At 44.4% G+C, this 23,667-nt stretch overlaps 1 pseudogene; it reads left to right on the top strand.

Moving 5' to 3' along the window:
* The first annotated feature begins 1,729 nt into the window (after nucleotides 1-1,729).
* Nucleotides 1,730-22,296, top strand: LOC102926635 (large ribosomal subunit protein uL18 pseudogene; annotated as a pseudogene).
* The last annotated feature ends 1,371 nt before the right edge of the window (nucleotides 22,297-23,667 follow it).

Below are 23,667 nucleotides of genomic sequence, written 5' to 3'. Positions count from 1 at the left end.
AGTACTAGAGCAATGAGATGGAAGATGAGGAAGAGCCAGATGAGGAAGAACAAGATGAGGAAGAAGGAGATGGGAGAGGAGCTGATATGGGAAAGAACTAGATGGAAGAGTACCTAGATAGGGCAGAACTAAGATGAAGGAATTAAGATAGAACTTAGAGGAGACAGCATATAAATGTAGAGAGAAATCAGGCAAGAAAGGAGCTAGGCATGAGAGCAGAGTAGAAGCTGTGTAGAGGGAGAACTACTCAGAAGAATAGTGTATGGACTAAGGAGTTTCGTGTACATAGATTCATTTCCTATCATCAAAGATTAAATTATCAGCTGGTTGTAGATTCTTCCCTGACCCTGGGAGGGGACTATCAAGGGCCTGGACCCCCCAAGTCCCCAATAGAAGGTGTGGCCACCGAATCAGACCCCTCAGCTCTTGACCACAGCTTCTGGATGAAGCCTAGCCTAGTCAGATGCTGGGGGATGCATGCAGCAAAGCCATAGAACCCTCCCTAAGGAAGCAAAAGGGGGTGGGTCTGCAGCCACATGAACTATAGTAGATGTCTTAGACAAAACACCATGACCAAAAGCAACTTGGGGAGGAAAGGGCTTATCTCATTTTACAGATTATAGTCCAGGAAGTCAGGGCAGAAGCTCAAGGCAGGAACCTGGAGGCAGGAACTGAAGCAGAAGCCATGGAGGAGTGCTGCTTACTTGCTTGCTCCTCATGGCTTATGCATTTTGTGCACTTACAGCATCCAGGACCATTAGCCCATGATCTGGACATGATCAGGACAGTGATCTGGACCCTCCCATATCAATCATCAACCAAGAAAATGCACCACAGTCTTGTCCAGTCTGCGGGGAACATTTTCTCAGTGGAGGTTCCCTCTTCCCAGATGATTGTTTATGTCAGGTTGGCACAGTAGACAGGTGTTGCTCTGCCAGCCACGTGTGGGGAGGTTTGCTCCACGTGAAGTGATGACCCACACAGCTTCCCTTTGTCCCCTACAGTATAATTCCCCACGCGGACCCTTCTTCATAATGCTGGAATAGAAACTGGGTGACTTGTAATGCTTTCCACACAGTGGCTTGTAGGTGGCCTCATGCATTCAGAATGGCTCTAATTTTTATGTTTAAAAGTGTATGTCTGTATCTGGGTGTGGGTATGTTGGCATCAAAGGGATTCCCTTGAAGCTGGAGTTAAGACAGGTGGGCCCCACTGGATATGGGTGACGGGAACAAAACTTGGATCCTCTGCAAGAGCAGTGCTCACGGTTAACCTCTGAGCCATCTCCAGGCTCTGGAAGTGTTTTCTGAGGTCAGCTACCTACCATTACCTTCCCGCCTTACTATCGTTTTTATGAAGCTCATCGAGGAGAAACTGTGAGGAAATCTAATAGAAAATACTGCTCTTTTATATAATGATTTGCTTTACTCACTTCTGAGACCCTATTTATGAATCTCATGTAGCCTGCTATTCTTATTCTAATAACCATCTTATAAGACATTAATAGCTGTTTCTCATGAGTGTGGCAACGCACATTTTGAATCACACCCTCAGATTATTTTTAACATGACAGGACTTGAGTTGTATTCCTCTCACGGCATTTGTTTGAAACAGTGTCTGTTGATCAGTTATAAATAACACCAGCCTGAGAATCACCTGGGGATAGCAATATAAATGCTCTTTTATCATCCTCTAATAATGCAGACAGGGCAGAGCCAGGCCAGCAGCCATGCCCACAGCTGGGCTGGCGGGGGTCAGCACCGTGCAGGGGTCAGTCAGAGTGAGGTGCCAACTGGAGGAAGAGGCAGTGCCACAAACGACCAGCATCCGGGAAGCAGCAGGACACAGGCCTCCAAAGCCCAGTGGTGTGCGCCTGCCCGTAAGTGAGATAGACCCAGTGTGTGGGTTCAGGTCGAGCAAGGGAGTCAGGCGCACATGAGAGATGTGTCCCAGTGCAGTGTTAGACCTGGCCGAGGAGCCCGTCTGTACCAGGGACAGAGTGGCAACAGGTATGGAAGATTTAACAAGGTTTCTAACAATGTTTTAAAACACAAGTGTGTATTTTGTGAGGAGGGAGAGCTGTGCATATCATGTGCAAAGATCAGTGGACAGCTGGCTGGAGTCAGCTCTTCTTCCACCAGGGGCTTCTGAGCATCCAACTCAGGTGTCTGGCTGGGCAGCAAGTTCCTCTAACTGATGGGCCGCCTTGCTCTCAGCCTGTTTTTTTTTTTTTTTATGTTGAGATCGTAATAGGAGATCTCAAGTCCTCAGAGAGGTGAATGAATGAATGAGTGAATGAGTTATTGGAAGTTTCATGAGGAAAGGTATTTATACTGTTTCAGTGTTGAATTCAACAAAAGGCCAGGTTGTCCAGACTGAAGGAGATGAAGACACTCAGAACAGATGGGGTGTGCTCTGGCTTAAGGGCAGTGCGGAGGAGCTAGAGAGGTGGATCATGGAGTGCTTGCCGTGGAAGCACCAGGACCCGAGTTCAGATCCCCAGCTCCCATGTAAAAAGGCAGGTGTGGAGATGCACATCTGTAATCCCAGTCCTAAAGAGGTAGAGAGAGGAAGGTCCCCGTAACACACTGGCCAGCTGGTCCTGTGGAATCAAGCTCCGAGTTCTGTGACAGTCCTTGTCTCAGAACAGAAGAGAGAGACAGAGGAAGACCTCAGCATCCAAACACACCTGAACACATGCATATTAACACAGAGAGAGAGAATCACTGAGACAGAGAGGAAACCTTAACCAAGTTTGAGGATTAGCCTGCCAAACCCGGCCAATGTGATCTGGTTTTCTCGTCAGTGCTGTGGCCACACAGAAGCAAGTCCTTGTTTGCAGCAAATGCTAAGATACTTGGAGAGGATGGCTCTGCAGATCAACAGGTGTGGAGGTTTGGATAAGAATGAACCCCATAGGCTTACAGAGCTCCATGTTTACTAATCAAAAAGTGCCACTACTTAGAGGGATGAGGAGGTGTGGCCTTGTTGGAGGGAGTGTGTCACTGGGGGCTTCAGAAGCTCCCCTCTTCTTTCTCTCTGTCTCTATGTCTCTGTCTCTGTCTGTCTCTCTCTATATATCTCTGTCTCTTTCTCTGTCTTTCTCTCTCTCTCTCTGTCTGTGTGTGTGTGTTGGGGGGGGGGGTGTGTATCTCTGGCTCTGTGTCCTCCCCTGCCACACTTGCAGATCAGGATGTAGAACTCTCAGCTCCTTCTCAGCACCACATCTGCATGCCACCATGCTCCTGCCATGATGATAATGAACTTTAATCTCTGAAACTGTAAGCGAGCCCCAGTTAAATGCTTTCTCTTACAAGTGTGGCCACGGTCATGGTGTCTCTCCACAGCAGTAAGACAGTAACTAAGACAGAAGTCTTAAACTATAGTGGACTTTTCTTTTGGAATTTGGGATTGTTTCCTAGTTGTCAAGTCCTATTGTCTGACAAAATCAGAGTTCTTGGGAGCAGGCCAGGAACATAACCGCTCTAGCCCTCACAGGGCTCGGAGCACTCTACCGCCCCCTGCTGGGCAACTGCAAGAACAAACTGGGAAATTGACAACTGACTGGAGTGGGATTTTGCTATAAGATTTGTTAGCACACTGAAAGCATCTTTTCTTCCCATCACATACATAGACTTCCATTTGCCCACGAGGCGGAATAATGGAAACTATGTGAATGTTTCCATTTGAAATGGCCACAATAAAACACAAAATAAATGGCACAACAGCTTTGAAAACACTAACAACTGTAGTAAGGAACAGCAGTGCCTGGGAAACTGGCAACAAGGTGAGCCAGCTGTCCTGACAGACTTTCTAGGCTGCAGCATGGGGAAGGGGAAACTGAGGTAGAACACAGGAACTCCCTGGATTAAAGAGGCAAGCCATGAGTCCAGGGAGCTAGTGACAGAAGGCTGGTGACACCAGAGAGCTCCCTAAGTATAGGAAAAGGATCCTCCAGGGATCCAGCAGAGATTGGTGGGCACACGTGTGCGGAGTCAGCAGGGCAGAGACAGACTCACCTGAGGGACCAGCACCTGCATCCTCCTCACTTGATGAGTGCGAGTTTCTGTCGAGTGTGGTGCGTAACACTGTGAGCACAGTCTAGACCACTGTACACTTCAAATGGTTAAGATGGGCCAGCGTGGTGGTGCACATCTGCAATCCAAGCTTCTGGGATGCTAAAGCAGGAGGACCTCAAGTTCAAGGCCAACCTGAGCTCGGCAGTGAGGCTCTCTCCAAAACCAAAAACAGAACAAAAGCTAACATGGCAAGTTTTATTATAAAGTCACTGCAGAAGAGATCATTGGCTTATTGAACAACAACAATAAAACAACGTATTGCAGTGGTCATCTATTGTAGTAACATTTCCTCGGGAGATGTGAGCAAATGTCTACTCACCATAACAGAGCACCAATAACAGACTAAAGCAAGGACCATGTCCAAGTCCAAATTGGTGAATGGATGAGTTTATTGGGCTTCCTTATAGGAACACAGTGAAGGGTTCCTTGCAGGAGCATGGTGACCCCCAAACAGCTGCACCACCACGTGCCCCACCCCATAGCAGATGATGACTTGGTGGAAGCTGCATTGTGGACATCACCCCCACCCTGCGAACCGCCCACTCTCTGCGAACTCTAGCGTCTGCAAAGGTCACTTGCAGCCTGGGGAATGGATCAGGAGAGAACAATGGCTGGAATCCCAGGTGAGGGTCCTGCAGCCTAAAATAACCTGCCCATTCTCCTAGGGCATATAACAGCATCACCATCACCCAGGCCTGTCTAGCATGGTAGTGAATGATTTGTTGCCATGGTCACCAGGTCACTGTAATCTCTGCTTTAAGATGTCAATGGAAATGATCTTGTTATTCCCATAGGGAAAAACCTACTACAACATTATCACGGCCTTAAATTTAAAAACTCAAAGACAGAGGAAGGGGAGAAATGAAGGATATGAGCAGTGGCCTAATATGATGTGGAAAGATAAAGATGTGTTTGGAGAAAACCTAAGTCCAGTTAAATTTAACAATGCTTAATCGATCAAGAAAAGGGTTCTCACCATGGTGAGAACACACCTGTGGTTATAGGACGCAGGAGTCAAAGGCAAGTGGATCTCTGTGAGTTTGGGGCCAGCCTGATCTATATAGCAAGTTCCAGGATGGCCATGGTTACATGGTGAGACCCTGACTTTAAAAAACAAAGAAGCACAACAGCCACAAATGTCCCCAAGGTAGGTGGCATTATCTAGCAAACCCCTGCCACTGAAATTGCTCAACCTTGTGAATTTACTGTTATTCAATAAACCTGACCTTGTAGAAAACCTCAAACATCTGTGTTTGTGGCATAACACGCTCACTACACCAGCTAAGGCGCAGTTAACGCTACAAAGTTCGCTTTGGACAAAACTCTATCACCCAAGTTTAGGGCAAGTTTTTATGAAATACTAAACATTTAATTAATTTAATTAATCTAAATGACTCAGAAGAAAACTGAAAGAGACAAATCGGGACAAAGAACAGAGGGAACAAGTATGAAATCTGAAGAGTTAAGTCAGTCATTAGATACATTGACGTCAAAACCACAGCACTCATCTTGAATTAACAAATAGTTTATTCTAGAGCTATTTCGAGTGACTGTGGCCCAGGAACACAGATTTAAGTTACCCCAAACTCCATGTTCTAACATGGAAGCAGTTATAGTTTAATAAAACAAAGAAAGTCATAAATCCAGACTAATTTAAAATACGTTGGTAGGCACACCAGCGAGGCAGATACAATGAGATGGGGTAGCTCTTCGTTAGACCTAAGGTGCTATCTCATGGCATTCACGACTTTTGGAATGGTAGACGCCAGTGTTCTGCTGAGTTAATAGCTTCTAAGAGGTTTTTGTTTACTATCCAGGTGTCAGTTCAGTTACAGAAATGGACAAGGAATGGTTGTTCCAGAAAGCTAAACTAGCCCAAGATAAGCAATTAGCCTCTGAACCTACAAAACTCCCGTGTCTCCACAGTACTGAGATTCCAACAGGTCTCTGCAGACACAGACTCTTTCCAGGGGCTTCATCACAACAAGACAGTCCTTTTCTGGAATGTTCCTTCACAGATGTAAATGCTCACCAAAGTGCCCCTTATAAGTCCATGTGCTGACTTGATATCCTGAATTTAGAGGTGGTTCTCTGAGGAAGGGGTTGGATCGTGAGGGCTCTGACCGATGTAACAGAGGAGCTGTTACAGCTGAGCTACTAGGAGGAAGCAGATCACCATGGCTGTGATTTTGAAGGATGTGATACCTGCAGATATCTGGGTTTGGAGGGCACAAGCAGAGGGGTTCCAGGTTCTTGTATCCCCACCCCCAACAAAGACTTGAACAGACACACGCAGTAACAGCAAGAGCAGAGATAGTTTGCTAGGAGACAGAACACTGCCAAGGCAGATGAAGAGGAGCAGCTGGAACGAAGAGACCAAGTCTAGGAACTCAAAGGCCCCCCTGCACACGGAGCTGGGCTCTTAGCTGTTGCTGTTACCACAGTACAGGCTTTTTGTCTCATTTGCATGATGTGGGCTTCTCTGGTTATGCATCTGTACCATGTCGCTCCCCATCCCACTCCATGTGTACACACCTCACAAGCATCTTAACCTGGAGATGTATGTTGGAGTAGTATGATGAGCCAAAGGTTGCTGTCAGAAACTCCGGAGCGCCTGCGCCTGTGCCAGGGCACAGCTGGCTTTGGTTGGCCTGGTGGGGCAGTGTGGGAGGTATTCCAGCATCCTCTTTGACAACCTGGTTCCCCATATGCTAATTTCCTAAGGCTTGGTGCAAGTTCTATACAGGTTTCACTCCCCTTCTCACTCTTCTGTGGCAGGCACATCCATCACCTACACCCTTCTGTCTCTCTCTGTCTGTCTGTCTGTCTCTGTCTGTCTCTCTCTCTCCTTCCTGGCTGCCATCATGGGAACAGCCTCTGCCCATGTAGGCTCCTTCTATCCTGGGGCGTTGCCATCCCAGCACACTGCTTAACCACAGCCTAAAAACAATGGAGCCAGCAGTGGAGTGAACGCTCTGAGACTGACCTTAAATAAATATCTCCACCTTTAAACTGTTTCCCCCAAGTGCTTGTCACTGGGTGAAAACAAATCAGTAGGTACTCCACACATACCAGGTAAAACACAGGCTGTGACTGAATAAAAATGCAACCTGGCAGTATTTAGAAGAAATGTTTCATTTTTAATGTATTTATTATATTTATTATTTATTTATTAAATATATAAAATATATTATAACTATAGCTTACTTTTCCTGGTTTGGTCTGACAGAATGATTGAATGCTTTTGTACAAAAATCAGAGCCTTAAAAACAAGGATTTGGTGAGATTGTAAAATGGTGTGCCACTTTGGCAAAACAGTTTGATGGTTGGTCAAAATGCAAAACATTGTTACTCTGTTACTCAACAATTCTACCCTTAGGAATATATCCTCAAACTACTGAAAATGTGCACCTATGAAACATGTACATGAAGGTTTACAGCAGTGTGTTGCTAATAGTAAAAAAGTTAAAACAACTCAAATAGCTATCAAATACTGGAGAGAAATAAAATGTGGCTTATTCATACAATAGAATATTATTAAGACATAAAAATGAATGAGAAACTGACAGATTAAATGACTTTGGTGAACCTTCATAATTTCATTTGTAGATCTTTCCATTTCTAATTTATAAATACATTTGGGGTTATAAATTATAAATGTACTGCCTCCTGTCAACATTGTATACTTCTATTTGATGATTTCTGTGTCAAACATAATATGGAAATGTTTCCAAGTATTTTCTGTATTAACTGTGAATGAATAGAACAAAATAAATTGCCTGTGATGGAAAATATATATTATGTGTGTTATGTGCCTGAGTTATATGTACACCATGTGTATGAGGAGCCTATGGAGATCACCAGAGGTGTCACTGGATCCCTAGAACTGGAGTTACATATATTTGTGAGCCACCATGCGGCACTGTGAACCAAACCTCTGCAAGAACCATAAGAGATCTTACCAGTGATTCATGTCTCCATGCCCCAAGAAATGCATTTTAGATATATGGACCTATGTAGTTCAAAAGAGAGAATATTGGTAAGGGTGTTACAGGGAGCCCACCAGAGATGACCACTCAGATGCAGTTAATAGGAATTAAAAGTCTTTATTCCAGTTGGTTGGGACTATGCTCAGGTATTTGGAGACCCAGGTTTAGCCCCACGTGTCTAGAACATGAGGTTTCTGAGGGCAGAAACCATGTCCTGGTACCTGGCTTGACAGCTTGAGGGAGGGGATAGCCTTCATGTAAGCAAACAATTTGACAGAAGCCAAGGCAAGTGGTTAGCTGGAGGGTGAGGCTTGCACAAGCAGGTAGTCTAACAGCGCTAAGGGAAGTTAGCGAGGACATCCTCACCTCAGCTTCCTAGAAGAGATGTTTTCCACCGGAGTCCCATCAAGGAGATCAGATTCTACTTACACCTGAAATGGCCTCAGCAAGAATACAAGATGGAGGGGCCTCTTCACTGCCTCACACTGTCACAAGGATGTGCCCTCAGGCACGAGTTGAGAGGATGTGGCCGTGGCTGAGGACTTGGCTCTGGTACAAACCCTACAGGTAAAGTTTAGAGCCAGTCACAGGGTATTGCAGAGATATAACCCTGCATGCCTGGCCACCAGGAAATCTGAACTCTCAGGGACAGATGCCCTCCCACCCCAGACCTGGACACAGCTAGTGCACCCAGTCCCTGAGGGAGTCACAGTCAAGGATGCCTCTCACCACACTCTTCCTCACGTCTATATTCCCTCCCAGCCTCCTCCATCTACAGAGTCTTTTGCAGGTACCTCAACTAAAAGTGCATTTTCAGGGCCTCAAAATCACTTTTTTGCATTATAAATCAGTGTTTATTGTTTTTTCCCTCCCTTGCACCTTGACCCTTGACCCTCCCCTATTCTCTACCATAGGATCCATAACCTAGCCCAGACTGGGCTCAGACTTGCGATCCTCCTGCCCCTGCCCCCCAAGTGCTAAGATTACATGCATGGAACAATACACCCCTCTCCCTTAGCAGGAAATAATGCCCACTTCTGTCAGTACACAGGTTGGGGCAGGAGTCGTGGAGCAGACTTTGAGAGCTGGGACTTTTCCTCCTTAGCATACACAGTTCAAGTGGAAAAGGTCTTTTACTTTGGCCAGTGAGGCTACATTGACTGTCCCACAACTACTCAGAGAACATGAAATACACCCACACAACAGCAGGATGTAGATTATTTTCAAGTACAAGCTATGCTCTGAGTCTGAAAACAACCTCAACATGGTATAGCGATCCAGGTGATGTAAAATGTTCTTTGGCCACAAAGGAATTAACTTGGAAGTCAGTAACAGAGAGATACCTGGGAAATACTCAGATTGGAACTGAAATAACATGCTTCTAAGTAAGCCAGAGGCCAAAAGACAAAGGGGGGAAAGTAACAAGTGTTTTGAACTGAGTGAGAATGAAAACAACATGTAAGGATGTGTGAGCGTCACTCACACAGTGCCGGGGGAGGTCTGTGGCACCATGTGTCTGCATTAGAGAAAGGGACTCGAGGGAATCACTTTAGGACACTTCTCAAGAAATTAAGTCCCTTCCTTCCAGCCCACCCTGGTCCCTTTGTGATACCCACAAACCTGCAGACCACTCTCTACCAGGGACTCCCAGTGGCCATTTATGGTCCTCCCTGTCCTTCACTCCAGTCGCTCCAGACTTCCTCTTGGTCCTGCCACAGCCTGCCTGCAGAAGCCCCTCCTCCCAGCCCACCCTCATCACCCAGGGAGGGACTCCACTACTTGGTGTGGACCAGGTTCTCTCTAGGTCTTTCTCACTGCCCCCCTTAGATTTTCCTTCTAGTTCCTTTGTGATACCTGCTGACCCAAAGAACCACTCCCAACCAGTGACTGACCCCACAACTGCCACACTAGGCTAGGAACCTGAGTAGGCAACAGCAACCCAAACATGGACCACCTATCCAGCAAAGGCAAGAACCATATTTCTACTCCAAGAAATAGTTAAAATGCCATAACTTTAGATGCCTAGATCCCAGGGCAAAGATTCAAACATGAACAGCCAAGACAATATGCCTCCTCTAGAAGCCAACAACCCTATTGCAATTGGCCTTGAGAAAAACAATTCAACTGAAGCATAAGACAAGGACTTCAAAATAGCAATTATGAATATGTTCAAGGACCTTAAAGATGGTGTGAATAAATGCCTTAATAAAGAGCGTGAAAATACAAACAATTGAATGAAATAGTGAAAACATTTCAAGACATGAAAGTAGACTTTAATTATAACAAAAACAACAAAATAGAATCATCAAGGAAGACCCAAACTGAAATAAAACTGGAAATGAAAACCTCGGGATGTCAAACAAAACCTCAGAGGTGAGCCTCCCTCACCAACAGATTAAAAGGCACAGAAGAAAGAATTTAAGTCTTAAACACAAGCTAGAAGAAATGGACAGCTCAGCCAAAGAAAATGTTATATCTAAAAAAAATCCAGATACAAAACATCTAGGAAATCAAAGACACTATGAACAGATCACATCTATGAATGATAGGTATAGAGGAAAGTGAGGAAACCCAGGTCATAGACACAGAAAATATTTTTAACAAAATAATAGAAAATAATTTTCTCAATCTTAGATGCCTATCAAGGTACACAAAAATACAGAATACCAAATAAACAGGATCAGAAGAGAAATCACCCATGATATATACTAACCAAAACACTAAATGCACAGAACAAAAACAGGACATTAAAAGCTGCAAGGGAAAAATACCAAGTCACATCTAAAGGTAGCCCATTAGAATAACACCTTACTTTTCAATGGAGGCTCTGAAAGCCAGAAATGCTTGAATATATGTTCTACAAACTCTAAGAGATCCCAGACACCAACCCAGACTTCTATACCCAGCAAAACCACCAATCACAATCAAATGAGAAAGAAAAACACAACAATGCTAAATTTAAGCATTTTCTATCACAAATCCAGCTCTACAGAAGGCACTTAAAGTAAAACTTCAGTCTGAAGAGATTAACTACACCCAAGAGGACACAAGGAATAAATAATCTCAGAACAGAAAATCAAAAGAGAAAGGGAAAGCCCTGTACCACCACAACAAAAACACTGCTCATTATAACCCTCAACATTAATGGTCTCAATCCCCCCCCCCCCCGTCCCGTCCCCCCGTCCCCCCCCCCCCCGCCAAAAAAAGAGACTAACAGACTGGATTATAAAACAGGATCTATCTTTCTACTACATCCAAGAAACACACCTCACCATCAAGGACAGACAGGATGAAAAAATTTATGCCAAGCAAATGGACCCAAGAAGCAAGCAGGTATAGTTATTTTAATATTTGACAAAACAGATGTTAAACCAAAACTAATCAGAGGAGACAGGGAAGGATACTACATACTCAGCAATAATAAAAAAAAATCACCAAAAGGATGTTACAATTCTAAACATTTATAACCAAACACAAGGGCATCCAAGTTTAGAAGAGAAATTCTACCACAGCTAAAATCACATATTGACTCTCATGCAGTCATAGTGGGTGACTTTAATATGGTCAGCCACACAAAAAATAAACATAGAAATGCTGACATTAAATAACATCATCAATGAATGGGACCTAACAAATATCTACAGAACATTCCACTGAAACACTATAGATATAATTTCTTCTCATAAGTTCTTTTTGGAACTTTCTCCAAAATTGACATCAGACTTGGACACAAAGCAAGTCTCAATAGATAGAAAATTGAAATAACAACCTATCTGACTACCATAGATTAAAGCTGCAAACTCATGGAAGGTAAACAGTTCACTACTGAATGAAAATTGGCTCAAGACAGAAATCAAGAAGGGATTTATAACTTTTTGTAGCTGAATAAAAATAAAAACACAACATAGCTAAAACTATGGGACACATGATATGACTTATTAGCACATGATATGATTTTATACATAAAAGACCCTTAAAAAATCTTGGGGTAACTCAACCAAAAAGGTGAAAAAATTGTATAGACACCAGAAGATGGAAAAATCTTCCATGCTCATGGATTGGTAGGACTGATATAGTAAAAATGGCCCTCCTACCAAAAATAACCTACAGATTCAATGCAATCACCATCCAAATCCCAACACAATTCTTCACAGAAATTGAAAAATCAGTCTTCACCTTCCTATGTAAACACAAAAATCCCAGGATAGCTAAAACAATACTGAATAATAAAAGAACTGGGTTAGTGCCGGGCGGTGGTGGCGCACGCCTTTAATCCCAGCACTCGGGAGGCAGAGCCAGGCGGATCTCCGTGAGTTCGAGGCCAGCCTGGGCTACCAAGTGAGTTCCAGGAAAAGGCACAAAGCTACACAGAGAAACCCTGTCTCGAAAAACCAAAAAAAAAAAAAAAAAAAGAACTGGGTTAGATATCACCATCCCAAATTTCAACTTGTATGACAGAGTCATAGTAATAAGAACAGCCTGGTATTGGCATGGAAACAGATATGTTGATCAATAGAACAGAAATGAAAATCCAGACATAATTCCACATACCTACAGACACCTGATTTTTGACAAAGACCCCCAAAAGACACACTGGAGAAAACATAATCTTCAACTAACAGGGCTTTGCAGACTGGATGGCTGCATGTAGAAGACTGAAATAGATCCACATCTGTCACCCTGCACAAAACTCAACTCCAGATAGAGCAAGATCTTCAATATTAGATCAGATACCCTGAATCTGGTAGAAGAGGAAGAAAGGACTAGGCTTGAACTTATTGGAATAGGAAAGGACTTTCTGAACAGAACTCTGGCAGCACAGGCATTAGGACCTGTTGTTGTTTTTCTCTTTTTGGGGAGCCTGCCACCCAGCTCCCAAATAAACACACACAGAGGTCTATTCTTAATTATGAATGCCTGGCCCTAGCTTCTAGCCAGCTTTTCTTAACTCTAAATTGACTTGTTTGGCTTTTCCATTCTCTTACTTCTGTAAATCTCACTCTCACTTGGTGGCTTGCTGTATAGCAGGGCGGCTGCCCCTGAGTCCTCCTGATGCTCTGGCTCCCTGATCTCTCCTCCCAGATCTCTCCTTCTATGTATTCTCTCTGCCTGCCAGCCCCACCTATCCTCTCTCCTGCCTTGCTATTGGCCGTTCAGATCTTTATTAGTCAGGTACAGTAACATAGCTCCAAAGAGTTAAACAAATGCAACATAAACAAAAGTAACACACCTTAAAGTAATATTCTACTACAAAGAAAAATGTAACACATGGCATCTCATGAAGTTAACAAGCTGTACAATGAAGGACACCATCATTCAAGCAAAATAACAGTCTATGGAATGGGAAAAATCTATACCAAATATAAATCTCACAGAGGGTTAGTGTCTAGAATATATAAAGAACTTTAAAAATGAACATCGGAGGCTGCAGAGATAGCTCAGTGGTTAAGAGCTCTGACTGCTCTTCCAGAGGACCCAGGTTCAATTCCCAGCAACCACATGGTAGCTCACAACTGTCTGTAACTTCAGTTCTAGGAGACCCGATATCCTCAGACATACATGCAGGTAAAATACCAATGTACATAAAATAAAATACCACCAATGCCGGGCAGTGGTGTGCACACCTTTTAAAAAAATGAACATCAAGGAAACAAATAGCCCAATAAAAATGGGGTACAGTGTTCCCAAAAGATGAAACACAAATGGCTGAATATTCAACATCCTCAGCCACCAGGGAAATACAAATTAAAAACCACTTTGATATTTCATCTTACAGGAGTCAGAATGGCTAAGATTAACAAAACAAATGACGACAGTTCATGCTAGGAAGAATGCTGGGAAAGAGGAACATTCATGTGTTGCACAAATTGGTACAGTCAGTATGGAAATCAGTGAGGTGTTTCCTCAGGAAGCTGGGAATTAGTTTACCTCAAGATCCAGCTATTCCACTCTTGGGCATATAACCAAAGGACTCCACATCTTAGTATAGAGACACCTGGTCATCCATGTTATTACTGCTGTATTTATAATAACCAGAAACTGGGAGCAGCCTAGATGTTCATCAGCTGATAAGCAGATAATGAAAATGTGGCACGTTTACCCAATGGAACATTATTCAGCTGCTACTAAAAGTGAAATTATGAAATTTGCAGATAAACAGATGGAGCCAGAAATAATCATCCTGAGTGAAATAACCCAGACCTCAAAAGTCAAATATTTCATGTTTTCTCTACAATGTGGATGTTAGTTCTTAATCTTTCAATATGAGTGTTTCAGTCTGAATTACCACAGAGGTTAGGTACCTAGTAAGGAATAAGGGAGTCTTCCAGGGAAGGGGAAGTAGAATATATTGTTTTGGAGAGACAAGTGGAAACTAGGACAAGAGGGACACATGGGTGACCCCAAAGCAGCCACACTGGAAAGTCTTCACCCAGCATAGACGACGGGGAACTAGACAGAGCTCCATTAGGTTAATCTTCCCCACATATATATGCCAGCACCTCCAAGGACCAAAGTCATGTGCAATCGGGGCAGAACTGGACACCAATGGCTGGAAAGAGTGGCTAGAACTTCAACGACCCTCCCCACCCCTTCCATCAATGAGGGAACATGAACAGTCAACCAGCTTGTGGTGATTGCCATGGCCTCTTGCAAGCAGGCACATCTGATGAAGCTGTGGCATTTTGCTTAGAGGACTGCATTCTACAACAGATGCTTAGCACGTAAATCACTGCGGAGATAAAAGTCAAGAATCACAACAGGTTCTCATCTGTAGTGAGATGGCTATTATCAAGAAGACGGCAGATAACCTAATCAAGTCTGAGAGAAGCAGCAAGTTTTCTTGTAGTGACAGAATGGAGTCCAACAGGCAAAAATGTTTTGTTCAATTAAATGCTATTGAAAAACTGGAATCAACTTAAATGTCAGGCAATGGTTGTCAGTGTGGTAACCTGCAAATTCAAACACTGTCCAAGCACATTAAAATGCATCGCATAAAATTGTGGTCTAATGTTAACTGAATAAAGATGGGAAATTATCCCTAAAACTAAGGGTGATAAATTTCCTCCCCTTAGACAGAGCTTGATTTAAGCACACCAGTAAAAAACAGAAATGGTAAATATTTTTAAAGTTATTGATTTTACATTTGGTGGCTTCAGGCCAGCTAGTTCTAATTATTTTTATGCAATGATTCAGGAGCTAAGTAGATGATGGATGGAAGAAACTTGTGCGTGCTTTCCCAGGAGTTTGAACCACTCGGCTACCAGACACATTGGGCAAATGGACTAGATACTGACTGTGAAAGGCTGCTGTCTCTGATGGAACAGGCTGTAATCCAGGATACCTGGGAGTCTGAGGCAGGGGGATCCTAACTTGAAGGTCTGCTTAGTGCAGAATGAGTGAGTCCGAGGCTAGTCTGGGCAACGTAGTGAGACCCTTTTTGGAAAGAAAAAGTAAAAAAAGAAAGGCTGAGGCCGAGCTCAGCGGTAGAGTGCCCTTTGAGACAGGGAGGGTACACTGTAGGGACACCCACTAGTGTGGCTACTGTGCTTGAAACCCAAAAGCTAGGAGCTGGAAGTCACTAGTTCAGAGTCTAGATGTAAAGCAAAGAATAACCAGGCTACAACCTATAGCTCCAGAGAAGCTAGCTAACAAGGAGGACCCTAAGAGGGACGCATGGATCACCCTGGGAAGGGGAAATAGATGAGATCTCCATGAGTAAACTGGGGATGGGTGAGCAATGGAGGGTAAGGGGTGGAGGATAAGAACATAAGGGAACGGGATGGCCCAGCTGGAACAGGAATGGAGTGGGAGAGCAATGAAAGAGATACCATGATAGAGGGAGACATCATGGGGATAGGGAGAAACTGGGTGCTTGGGAAGTTCCCAGGAATCCATAAGGATGACCCCAGCTTAGACTACTAGCAGTAGTGGAGAGGGTGCCTGAACTGGTTTACCCCAGTAATCAGATCAGTGAATACCCTAACTGTCATCACAGAGCCTTTCTCCAGTAACTGATGGAAGCAGATGCAGAGATCCACAACCAAACACCAGGCTGAGCTCCAGGAGTCCAGTTGAAGAGAGGGAAGAAGGATTTTATGAGGTGGGGTGGGGGGATGGAGGGTGTTAAGATCATGATGGGGAAATCTACAGAGACAACCAAACCAAACTAGTGGGAACTCATAAAATTTAGACCAACACCAGTGGCATCTTCATGGGACTGATCTTGGCCCTCTGCATAGGTGAGACAGTTGTGTGGCTTGATCTGCTTGAGAGGGCCCCTGGCAGTAGGATCAGGATCCATCCCTGGTGTATGAACTGTTTTTTTGGAGCCCACTACCTATGGTGGGAGACCTTATATAGCCTTGGTGCAGGGGGAGGGGCTTGGACTTGCCTCAACTGAGTGTACCAGGTTCTGCTGACTCCCCATGGGAAGCTTTACCTTCTTGTAGGAGATAATGGGTGGTGGGTTGGGTAGAGGGAGGCTGGAGGGGTCGGAGTAGGGAAGAGGGGGATGGTATGTAAAATGAATAAAAAGTTCTTAATAATGATAATAATAATGAGAGTACTTATTGCTCTTTCAGGGAACCAGGGCTCAGTTCCCAGCACCTACATGGAGCCGTTCATGACCACCTGTAACTCCAGTTCTAGGGGACCCAACACCCTCCTCTCTAGCCTCTGAAGGTAAATACTCATACACATAAACTAGAAATAAATAAACCTTTGAAGCCCCTCAATCCTAGACTGCTGTATTATCAAGATTGCTGTTTCATTGAACTTTCTCTAAAGCTCTTCTCTGGAAACACCTTTTTTGTGTGAAGTGCTGAAAGTGTGACCCAAGACTAGGTGCCAGCGACCCAGGATCCCCAGACAGGTTGCACTGAACTTTATTTATCAGGGATCCCTGGGCTCCTGAGCCATGGGAACTCCAGCCACGCAAGAGCTGAAACGCTTTCAGCTGAACCCACGTTCATGTCATTTCTGAAGCCTCTGGTGTCTGCTGAATCTACAGGACACTTGGCATTCTGTTCGCAAAGCGTGCCCAACACTTTCTTTGTGGTAGATTCCACATGCTGGGCAGATAACAATGTACAAATGAGTCACTGTGGTGGAAGCATTTACAAAGAACCAGGGAAGCCCCCCCCCCCCCGCCACCCCTGAACCTCCCTCCCCATGCTGTGGGACTGCGAATAGCAAGCAAACACCGCCTGATGGTATCTTTTTAAGAGCAAGCACTAAGAGTTTTTCTTCCATTTTTATATTTTCATTGTAGAAAAATGCAAACAATTCAGAAAAGAAGGAGCAAAAAACCTCCCTGAAATACTGCTATCAAGAAATAAGCATAATTACCATTTGGGGATAATCCTTCCTTTGGGTTCACATTCTAAGCACAGAGGAGTTGTGCTCTTAACAGCTGTTCCTGCCTTCTTTCCTAAGCAGCATGCAGTGTGTAATGGATCTCTTGAGATGTTCATGGGCAGCTTTAGCATGAGAAGTTCACATTCAGCTTTAGCTGTAGTTATTATGGTTACATGTCTTCTGCATTGTGCTCCATCTTTGAGGGAAGCTCACTAAGAAATAGGATGTTAAAGTGGGGGTGAAACAGCAGGATATTTTTAATACAGATGTTAAAAGGGAAGTGAGACAACAGAGTCCAAGGGGAGGTGAAACATTCCACTCTGTGGGAAGCTAATTAGGCTCAGGAAGTAAACAAAGTAGCTTCAGGACATCCCTGAAACTGACCAGATTCATAGACCTCCTTCTTCATGACACACATGCAAAAGTAAGGACTGCTAAGAGACACTTGCAGATCCTAGAGCAGCAGGCACTTTACCAATGGGGCCATCTTCCAGCCCTCATTTCTCTCCTATCTCATAGGTACGATTTGCTTTTTGCTCCAGAGTGGAAGGAATCTTGTGACCTTGGCATTAAAATGGTCTGTTTTAGAGCTGATGCATTTCTGATCCTGACCACCATGTAAGGCTCCCTAAGTTCTAAGTTTTCTTTTCTGCACAATGGAAACATTTGCCCTGCCTTCTTCCTCCCCCCAGTAAAGGAACCTCAGGATTTTCTGAAGAAATCACTGTTCCTTCAGCCAGAAAATATGCCAGAACAGGGCAGACAATAAGCCATGACTCAGCTTCAGGAGGCTGCAGTGGGGAAACAGGTAGTCCCTGGTGGTGGTGTGAGTGTGGGCGAGGCAGACCTGAGGCTGGGAGCAGGAGAGCTGGCCCCGCCCCTTGCTGCCTGCTGCACTGGGTGAGCTGGCCAGGACAGTGCTCTAGAGCTCACCCTGGTGGTGATGATGAGGGAAAGCTGGCAGGCTGACCAACCCAGCTACCACCCAGGCCCAGACCAGGGCTATGAGTTAGCCCACCCCAACATCCACTTCATCTTTGAACTTTTGGAGGATGTGAAGGGGCTGGACCTGCAGATCCAAAGCTACAGGCTCTCCACAACACAGGGCAACAAGAGGATACCCAGGAGGGCCCGGTATTGATAGGGTAGCAGAAGCCAGAGTCCTTGAGCCAGACCAAGGAGCCATTGCATTGAACTCTTACAAGTAAAGATATGTTGACTAAATTGTGTGACTCAATGGGCCACATTACAGCTTCCATGCCGAGATTTTTCTTTCTTTTCTCTTTTCTGTTCTCTCTCTCTCTCCTATACTTTTAAATTTTGTTTGTTGGGGGCAGTGAGGTTGCAAGAGCAGAGGGCAGAAGTGAGAGGACAGGAGATGAGTGGAGTCAGGGTGCATGATGTGAAATCCGCAAAGAATCAATAAAATGTTAAAAAGACAGACAGGAAAGAAAGAAAGAGAGAGAGAGAGAGAGAGAGAGAGAGAGAGAGAGAGAGAGAGAGAGAGGGAGGGAGGGAGGGAGGGAGGGAGGGAGGAAGGAAGGAAGGAAGGAAGGAAGGAAGGAAGGAAGGAAGGAAGGAAGGAAGGAAGGAAGGAAGGAAGGAAGAGCTGAACTTTTGCCCGACCTTGAAACCAAGCTGATTGTATGCTTTGGGACCACTGAAAACTCTGGACCCAACCTGTCGCCCTGCTGTGAACTTAGCTTACTTAAGGTTAACTTGTCTTTAAGGAAACAATATAACCAACTTTACTGAACCTTGCACTTCCCATGTTACCAACTTTTACAAGGTACACTGAACCCATAGTTTCAATCATAAAATATATTTCTGTCTCTCTTTTGCGACCCTTTTATGCCCTTTTATAATGTATGTGTGTGATACGGTAGTCAAGCATGTCACTCACTGGAAGCCACAATATTGAAAGCAACCAGGAAGCAACATAGGAGTTTAGGTTGATCCTGTCTGTTTATGGTTTTGAGTGCTGTTCTGCGTCTGTAAGGGGTACTGACACTTCACAGGGGTTTTTCACTTTGTAAAACTTTAGTAAAAGTTTCTTGAGGGTGGTTCTGTATTCCTCTCTCTCCATACTGCATTTCATGTGCTGTTGAATAAAGAAAGAGCAGATGCCTTGTTGAGGACACACAATAGACAGGAGACAGAGGCAGATGGAAGATACAGAGAGAAGGAGCTAGAACAAGGCCAGGCTTGCTCTCAGTTTGAAAGACTCACAAGGCTACATGCTTTAAGTCTGCAGAACGTTACATGAAAACATAGAGAAGAAAACCCTCTGCAGACCTGCAGCCTAGTGACAGCTTCTCCAGTGGTGTTTGCTGAACAGCCCTCCAGGCTCCTCTCTGTTGGGACATATGCATATGAATATTCATTTTACCAAGTGGCAGCTCACTACCCCTGCCACACTAATGCACGCCTTTTCCCTTAGTGTATACGATGAGTTCTCCGTGTTAACCTGTGCAAACCTGTATCTCCTAATGGTCCCTAAGCCAAACCAACCTGGTGGGCTTTCATAAATAAGAATTGTATTGGAACCCTATTGTATCCATTCCTTACACACTGGTGGCAAAATAAAACATTTTATTTTATTTTATTTGAGACAGGGTCTCTCTGTGTAGACCTGGCTGTTCTGGAAGACCAGGCTGGCCTCGAACTCACAGAGATCCACCTGCCCTGCCTCCCGAGTGCTGGGATTAAAGGTGTGTGCCACCACCACCTGGCCCATAAAACAGTTTTTAAGAGTATGATCACAGATGATTTTATTTTCCGCTATGTTCCACCTCTGTATTTGAAGATCTTTCAGTATAAATGACTTTATTAAGACAGCATTTTTAACCGATTCTATTTCTCTCAGCTTTTCATTTAGTACCACTCTTCATTTATTTGTTATGCCACCATCATGTGCTTGCTGGTAAACTCAACATCCCCAGCTGAGTAACCATCTCCCCTGTGCAGAAGACTGTTTTAGGACAAGGAACACAATCACTCATCTTTTCTCCAGGAAATCAAAGGCACAGGTGAAGTAGAAGCTCAAGGTTGTGAAACTTACACTTTTAGCTAGTTTCTTATGTGTGAGTTCACGTCGATGTGCATGCCCGGGTGCAACTGCCTGGATGTGTGGCCTGGGTGCACCTGCCTCTGTGTGCAGGCTGAGCTCACCTGCCTCTGTGTGCAGGCTGAGCTCATCTGCCTCTGTGTGCAGCCTGGGTGCACCTGCCTCTGTGTGCAGGCTGGGTGCACCTGCCTCTATGTGCAGGCTGGGCGCACCTGCCTCTGTGTGCAGGCTGAGCTCACCTGCCTCTGTGTGCAGGCTGAGCTCACCTGCCTCTGTGTGCAGGCTGGGTGCACCTGCCTCTGTGTGCAGGCTGAGCTCACCTGGCTCGGTGTGCAGGCTGGGTGCACCTGCCTCTGTGTACAGGCTGAGCTCACCTGCCTCTGTGTGCAGGCTGGGTGCACTTGCCTCTGTGTGCAGGCTGGGTGCACTTGCCTCTGTGTGCAGGCTGAGCTCACCTGCCTCTGTGTGCAGGCTGGGTGCACCTGCCTTGGTGTGCATTTGGCCAGAGGAGAACTTGCTGGTTACTCAGTGTTTCCTTCCACCAAATGGAACTGGGCTTAGTGGCACTTACTGGCCTTTTCCTACGGAGCCATCCTGCTGGCCCAGATCCATGATTTTATAGGTGCCTTCAAGTGTTCTTTGTGCTACTTTGTGTAGTAGCCAAAGATGACAAGAGATATTTCCAGAAAACAACTTGTAAGTGTGTTTTTAAAGTTAAAATGATCTGTCATAGAACCTAACCATTTAATTCCTAGGTGTGAAATGGAAAGTTATGCCTAAGAACCTAGTGTTGCAGAACTGTAAGTAAACAGGTGCAGAAACTGGGCCTGATAAAGTGGTCAAGAGTAAAGCCTGCTTCATGTGCTGCTTAGCGATGTTGAGGATGAAACTGATTACTATGGTCATCCAGGACAAAAATACGTACAACACACCCAACACACAGGAGGGCAGTAACTAATAGATTGCTTACGCCTGTATAAGCAAATTAGTTCAGCTTCTGCAGATGAACCTAGAGCTATGCACCAGTTTACATCTGGCCATGGCTGGCTCTCTGTCTTCTCTGTAGTGTGGCATGGAGAAGATCTACAGAGGCCAAGTGGAGGTAACTACAGATGAACGAAACGTGGAAAGCATTGACGGCCAATTTGGTGCCTCTACCTGTTATATTAGAGCAAGCCTCAACATAGCTATTATACAGCTGCCAGTGAAGTTTGTGGGGCTGAAGAAAGTCATAGTTGGAGGCTTTTCCATTCCTTACAGTGCCTGAGGAGCCAGGGTTACCATTCTGAAAGCAAGGAGTATAATGCAGAAGTTCATCACAAGTACACTATGGGTTAGAAGTTGCAGATTATATACATTACCTAACAGGAGATGAAAATGCTTATAAGAAAAAAGTCTTAGTATTTGAAGAACAGTGTGAGTCCACATGTGATAGAAATGTATAGGAAAGCTCATGCTCATATACAAGGAAATCCAGTCAGAGAGAAGCCCAAAAGGAATTTACAGAGGTAGAACCATCCCAAAATGCCACTTGCCCAGAAGAAAGATCAGGTAGCTCAAATAAGGCAAGCTTTGTTGGAGCTCAGGAGCAGGCTGCTGAGCTAGGGCTGGACCCGAGAAACTTCCCACTACATTTGGCGCCCAAACATGGTAGCAAGAATTTCCACCTAAAACCTGAGAAAGCTTTAAAAAGGATTCTAAAATGGAGCTAAAAACAGCTTCCTAGTTCTGTCTCTCTGGCAAGCTGTAGTGTGGCCTTGAGCTACGGTATGGTGGGTTTGCAGCATTCGGGCTTGACCTGTAGGATGCATGCGGATTCCCACCTTGGCACACAGAGACGTCTTGAAACTGCAGTGCACTGCATGGTCGATTTAGCCTTACTCATACAGAAAAAAATGTTTATGGGCCAGCTGCATGTTACCTGGTAGCAGCACGGACCCCAGAGTTGGCAAGGTAAGCATGACTCTCCTGGGTACCTCCACCATGTTGGGAAACTGAGGTGGGTGGAGTCAGCAGCCAGGGCTGCCACTTTTTGTCCTGGCCATGAAGTATAGCAGTTTAAAGTCTCTCCCAGTCAGAGAAGGATTAGAGATTCACAATAAGACAGATTCAAGCGGGATAAACCTCTAAACGACTTATACTATATGTAAAAATGTATGTAGGCTTTGAAAGAGAGGGGGAAAGGAGTTATATAAAGAAATAGATAATTTTTAAAAATAAAGTCTTTAAAGAGACAATAAAATAATATAAAAAAAAATAAACCGCATAAAGACGAAAATTAACAGAGAGTCTGGATTATATTGTCTTTGGGATTTTTAACTACAGAAAGACTTTGACAATAAAGGCTGCTCAGTTAAACCAATATGTATATTTTAAAGGTATCTTGACTTCAAAATTTATGTCTAAGGATAGGTTGCTTTGGAAAAGAGATTCTGCTTTTGTTTCCACAGAAGATAAAAACCTATGGATTGCTTCCAAGCTAAAATGGTTTGATCAAGGAAGAACCCTTGAGAGGCTCAGATGATCCAACATCCAAAATCAGCTTCAAAGTAACTGGCTGAGACAATCCATCCTCACAGACTACTCAAGTTGGGACTTAAACATAATTCTTAATTTTCTCAGGATCCCCATAAAATTGCCAGTATCCTCAATCAGCAGAAAGTAGTAGAAGAAGCTATGCCCAAATTCCCAAAATATCGTTTATAAATATTTATTTTTATTTAAAAGGGGTTGATTATGAATGCAATCTTTTTCTAAAGAAAAAAAGAGGATATTATAGATACGACAGGATGAAAGGATAGATTATTGAATCTACTTTTTTTTTTTTTTTTTTTTTTTTTTGGTTTTTTTCAAGACAGGGTTTCTCTGTGTAGCTTTGCACCTTTCCTGGAACTCGCTTTGGAGACCAGGCTGGCCTCGAACTCACAGAGATCCACCTGCCTCTGCCTCCCAAGTGCTGGGATTAAAGGCGTGCGCCACCACCGCCTGGCTATATTGAATCTACTTTTAAAGAGCAACAACTTGTTTGAATTTTTTTCTTTTTATTAAGAGATTTTCTATTCATTTTACGTATCAATCATGGATTCCCTTGTCCTCCCTCCTCTCACCCCCCAGCCTCCCCTCCCCAACCCACCCTCCATTCCCACCTCCTCCAAGGCAAGGTCTCCCCTGGGGG

This window comes from Peromyscus maniculatus, chromosome 21 (genome assembly GCF_049852395.1).
Source record: "Peromyscus maniculatus bairdii isolate BWxNUB_F1_BW_parent chromosome 21, HU_Pman_BW_mat_3.1, whole genome shotgun sequence".
Classification (NCBI taxonomy): domain Eukaryota; kingdom Metazoa; phylum Chordata; class Mammalia; order Rodentia; family Cricetidae; genus Peromyscus; species Peromyscus maniculatus.
Note: the sequence above shows the minus strand (reverse complement) of the source record. Positions and strands in the feature narration are given on the sequence as shown.